Source organism: Dipteris shenzhenensis, chromosome 3, assembly GCF_047967505.1.
Source record: "Dipteris shenzhenensis isolate YYH24624 ecotype China chromosome 3, Dip_SZ_1.0, whole genome shotgun sequence".
NCBI classification, from domain to species: domain Eukaryota; kingdom Viridiplantae; phylum Streptophyta; class Polypodiopsida; order Gleicheniales; family Dipteridaceae; genus Dipteris; species Dipteris shenzhenensis.
Window position 1 is genome coordinate 22,696,906 of NC_141598.1, and position 6,195 is coordinate 22,703,100.

Consider the following 6,195-nt stretch of genomic DNA (forward strand, 5'->3'; position numbering starts at 1 on the left):
TAGAAATAGGCTTACAATCATGAAGCCATACTTATGCAAGAGCTTCATGTATGTACTTGGGCTATACATAATGCCTTCATCCATATGTACAAATTGTATGCCCAAATACATAATGCCGTGGGCTATAGGTACTTGGGCTATACATAATGCCTTCATCCATCTATACAAATTGTATGGCCAAATAATAGTGCAAGAGACTAGAATGTGACATGTCAAACAAGGTCTTTAATTCAACCTTGAAATCTAAAATTGCATCCTCACTATTCTTGGTCAGCAACTTCTCATCGACGTAAAGTATGAGCACAAGAGAAAACCCATGATTCTCTTTAACATAAAGGATGATCTGAGCTATTTCTAAAACCTTGGTTGCCCAAATAAGAGTGTATCTTCTTATACCAAGCTTTGCTAGCTATTTAAGACCATAAAGAGTATTCATACTTTGCCTTTTTGACAAGGCGCCACAAAACTGAACTTGTTCCCATAAGCCCCCATTGAGAAAGGTTGTCTTGCTATCCAACTAATGCATCTTCCATCCATGATGGGCAGCCAAAGCAGCAACACATTTGATAGTGGGCAACCATAAAAGAAGAACTGCTTCCTCCATACCATATGTTACAATGGGTTTATATTCAACAATAACATGCTATTAATTAGGCATTCCTAGTAGCTAATCGACTCTAACATCTAAATGCAATGGAAGTAGTCCCTCAAACATATCTTATGAGGCATCTAAAAATGTATACTCAATTCAGCCAATGGGTGAGCAAAATTTTTAGTAGATAGGTCACATGATTTTGAAAAATAGGCATTAGTAGAGGCAATGGGAGAGCTCTTGACGCATTAACCTAAGCTTCGTGACAAATTAAAGAAGGGTCAAGATTTTTCTAGAGTGTGTGGATTAGGTGGTAGAAGAGGAGTTATTAGATGATGCGCCCACATTTTGAGAGATGTGGGAGCTTCTTTGAGTAGTTTGTAGAGATTGGGAGATGTGGCATTCTACGATGAGGCCAAAATGTTTGGCACATCATGTGTACGGGTCAAGGGACAGTGCTGGAGATGATGTGGGCAATGCGGAGCCTCGCGTTGGAACCTTGTGGGAGTCTAGCATTGGCTTGTGATCTGCAGACGCAGGGGAGCAAAGGAGATGATCGAAGGTTTGACTCGTTCGGTTTCTTTGGTATCGATTGGCTTTGGGTGTGGGCATGACATGTCCATTTGGATGTGCAGGTTGAAGGTGTGTGGAAGGGGTAGGGGGAGACCACCTAGGTCTAGTCACAGAAGACAGGAGAGACGAGGATTTTGGAGGTGAGCGTAACAATCGGTGTAGGAGGGGGTGACACAGATGCGGACCTTCTTCTTAAGTGTGGGAAGAATTTCTTGGAGAGTGCTTGTATCACTAGTCTCTATTCTATAGAGAGGGGTGGAGCTTTATACCATCTCCACTTGCAAATGGTGTGTCATATCATGGCGAAGAGCTTGCAATCTGTTAACAAAATAATCTAGAGATATATAGGTTGGGACAAGGAACGACTAGATAGCAGTGTTATAATGTGTAGGGCGCTAAAAAAATATATATGCATACATTTCACAATATGATCGGCTACTGCATGAAAGATGTAGGATAGCCACACTTCAAAACAATGTCCAAGAATGTAACGTAGGAGGATTTGCATTTTGGCGTAGAGCTTTATGTCAGATATATGGAGTTGATGAAATGAAGAATGGGTTCTGTCTTACCAATGCAAATTTTTTTTATCGATGTTTTATGTTCTGGAAATATAAATTATGATGTAAGTTTGGTGTTCCTTTTAATAGATGCATGCTTAAGATACTACAGAGTGGACAATATTATCCATCTGCATCAGGGGTAATCCCCTACCACAATCACAGAATGGATGTTGTTCGAGCACGATCCCTTTGAACGTCTATGGTTGCTCTGTATTCTCTCACCACAAGTGATGTATCATCAATCCTTTTTTGCATTGAGTCCACCTCCCCAAAACCTCAAGCTACTGATCATCATCATATAAAGGGCTTGCTAAAGCTAGCTGTTGGAAGGTACTTTTAGATCACTCCACCTACATCTCTTAATAGTGTGCATACAGCTAGCCCGATCGATGTGGAGGCGAATGCTTGCCACAGTGCGAACAACGTCTCGTTGAGAAGACCTAGCAAGAAGCCAGGTGCAAGTTTTTCTAGTAGTGAGTCAACAAGCAACACCGTTGGAAGTCTCTCACCTCACCTTTTGGATTACATAACGTTCATCACGCCAAGGAGAAACGGGATCCATATTGGCTGAAAATATCTTTGTCATTGTTGTCCTTCGAGGCATATATCTATGTTTTCGATGCCTTTACATACCAGATATAATTATCTCACAATTGCGAGCATTTGTAATGCAATAGTTTTTGAAATATGTCAAAGATGTGTGTAATAGAGATCTGATGTAACAGTGATTTGATGAAATGTATTTGGAATCAATTTTGGACATAGGAATTTTCTTTATAAAATTAAGAGCATCTTGCAATTTGTGTGACTTCAAAATGTTGCATGGTTTACGAGTTATGATTTTTTAAAGGTAGAAGTAGCCATTAGCCATTTTAGCAAGTATGACCTCTTCTCTCAAAAAATGGTTTAACTACATGGATTCTAGAGATGCTATCCCTTGCTACCACTATTGTATCCCACAAATATGCATTTCACTACTCAATTGCGAAGGCACATGAGCATATGCGAGGCATCCAAAAATCTTGAGATAGTTAATTTTACACTTTCTATCATACAATTTTTTATAAAGCGGACCCCTCCTTTTGATCATATAGCTAGCCATCTTCATTAGGGACTTGTTCTTCCTTTTTGCAACACCATTCCACTAGCCATCTCTATATGATAGCCATCTCCCTTGTATGGCTTGGTACATGAGTGCTTAATGCCTTTCTCAATATATTCCCCCCTCTCAATCTACATGAAGAGTTTGCACTATGCAACATGTTTCATGTTCAACCCTTGCAACAAAATGCTAAAGCCACATCTACACCTTAGAGTTTCTTCTTGTAGGCTTCACCCAAGAAAATATGGAGTTATTGTAAATGACGTCTAGTAAAGATGCTTTCGAAGTGATGGATTTCTCATCTGACCACATGCATCACTATGAACGAGCTATAACTTTTGGACATCCTTTATAGATCTACCTTTTCAGAAGGCATTCCTGTGCATGTTCCCAAAAATGCATTCTTTACATACATGTATAGGTGGCATCTTCACATGAGACACATCTTGCACCATTTGATCCCTTTCTAGCAACAATAAACTACCATAATCCATAGGCCTAAACTTGGGATTCTATAGCTCTATATCCTATAGAGAAGAGGGGATGTACTTTGGTGAGCATCTTTGTGCAAGTGTGCACAGAAATGGCGAGTGCAACCTCTCCCCTCTCTCTTTCATCTTTCTTCTCTCCTCCTTCTCTCTTGTCTTTTCACGTCCCTTTCCTACTCTTTCTCATTCCATATGTAGTCTCTGTCCTTATGCTCCTCTTTCTCACTCTAGCCTGCTAACCCCTACCCCCTCCTTTACTCCCTTTACTCTCCCCCTCTCTCTCCCCCCCATCTCTCTCTCTCTCTCTCTCTCTCTCTCTCTCTCTCTCTCTCTCTCTCTCTCTCTCTCACACACACACACACACACATGTATGTACTTGTCTAGTGTCAAATCAATCAAGTGTCAAGCTACAAGCTCTTTGGTCTACATGTAAGTACTTTTGTTTTGGTTCATTGCTCTAGTCATTCATTTCTAGTTCATTATGTATCTCTTTGAATATCACTTCCTCTCTCCCTAGCCTTCTCTCTCTCTCTCTCTCTCCCTTTCCACCATTGGCCTTCATGTGGTATCAGAGCCTCCCTCCTACCTCCCCTTCTTCTTGCTCTACTTAAAGGATGAGAGAATCCCGCAAATGGAGGCTCCTCTCTCCTCCATGATTGAGCTCCCTTCGACTCCTTAGCCTCACCTTCAAAGCTGACTTGAGCTGATCTACCTCACTATCATTTACCCCTTCTTCAGCCCCAAATGCCTCGCCATCAGCCACCTTAGAAGCCTCGCCTCCAACTACTCCATCGATCTACAAACAAGCCTTATAGCCCACTATAAGCAAGGTGTATAGTTCGTACAGTTCGTACAAACTGTACAAACTATTTTTGTGCAGTTTTAGGTCATACCAGCATGCCCGCCTGCCCGTACAGCTTGCCCGCTAGACCCGTACACCTTCTTGCCCATCCGCCTTCGACTGCTACCATTGGGACCGATGCTCATGCTCTTGCCCTTGCCATCAACCTCAAGACTTCCACCAACAGTAGCTAGTCTAACCTCGATTATCGTGCCATTTGTAGCTGCTTATGACGTCGGGATACATGCCAAATTTTTGCATTAGATTTCACCATAGATTGCCTCTGCTACCGCCTTCATTTGGGCTTCCTGTTGGTGCTCACGAATCTGATTTGAGCTACCCACAATTTGCGCCTTCAATCGACACATCATTTGAGGGCATCCTCGCATGATTCTTCACTGACATACCTCTTCGCATCAAGATGTGCAAACTTTTGTGCAGTAGCTACTTCGGGCTCATAGGTTCTCTACCCTTGCTATGTATAAAATTAGTGAAATCTTCTATATTTCTTATATATTTGAGTCAAAGGTTCTCTGCCTTGAGTAGTCCCTCCAAAATGAATGTTTGAAGAGTCAATAAAGGTCCTCTGCCTTGGATTGTCCTCCTAAAATGATGAATTTCTTTTAAGATGTGTGGCTCCTTGTTGCTAGTTAGTCCCTAGAGTCAAGAGGGGGATGTACTATGGGAGCCATGTATTGGCATTGATAGGGTCTAGTTATCAGGCCTAGCATATGAGTTCCAAGATACTGGTGCATTGGTCTTCTAGACCTCTTAGTTGTTCATGCATCCATGCTCAGACATGACCCTCTAAGTCATGTTTGGGATGTAAAGCCATGTGAGTGCTCAGTCCAACCTCTGAACCATGCTTAAACTTCAGCCTCTGAGTTGGCATGGGAGCCATGTCTAGTTCAGACATTGCACAGTTTAGTAGTCATGTCACTATCATGTTCTATCCTTGGTTCCATTCCAATAGTCTCTCACCTTGCCTTCACAGGGGGGTGTTAGAATATGAAGCCAAGTTGAGTTTGTTTGGTGTGTTCTAGTGTGTTCTAGTGTGAGCTCTAGTCTAGTGTGTCCTATCGATGCCACGTGTCACATTGGGAGCTATCCCATATGCATAGGTGTTCATAAGTGTGTGTGTGTGCTCTTATATAAGAGCTATACTTGTCTAATGTCAAATCAATCAAGTATCAAGCTACAAGCTCTTTGGTCTACATGTGAGTACTTTCATTTTGGTTCATTGCTCTAGTCATTTCATTTCCAATTCATTATGTATCTCTTTGAGTATCACTTCCTCTCTCTCTAGCCTACTCTCTCTCTCTCTCTCTCTCTCTCTCTCTCTCTCTCTCTCTCTCTCATATCTCCCTTTCCATCTCTTCCTCATCTGTGTCTCATCTGCTCTCTCTCCCTCTCTCTCTACATCCTCCTCCTCCTCCTCCTCCTCCAACTCCTCCTCTTCCTCCTCCTCTCTCTCTCTCTCTCTCTCTCTCTCTCTCTCTCTCTCTCAATCTCTCAAAAAGGATGTGAGTTTTTATGTCCCCCCATTAAAGGATGTCAATGGAGGCAAAATGGAAGAAGACAACTCAAGACACTTTTGGAAGAGGCTAAAAAGAATGTTGTTCTCTATTTAGAAAACAAGTATACAGAGTTCACCCACAATCTTAACACTTGAGTCCTTTGCCACCCCTCTTTCCCTTTACAAAGACATTACAAATAATAGTGGCTCATTCTTTTTGTAGTGCTCCATTGGGGTGGCTTGGCTTTCCAAACACATGTCCTTCAACCATGAACATGGGTTTAATTCCATAATGGTAGGGAGTGCTTAGCATGTCATTTAATTTATCAAATTTATTCTGTGAAGTCTTGTATTTATCAATCATGATTCTAGTCTTACAGGTGAGATCTCTACTTTTGTTACCTCCCATGATGGTGCGACATGGAGCCTTACTTATTGATCTAGTAGTTGGCTACTATTGCATTGTATACTTGAAGAGGTATGTGCCTCTTGGTGAGCTTGAATGTTGTGTGATCAACTC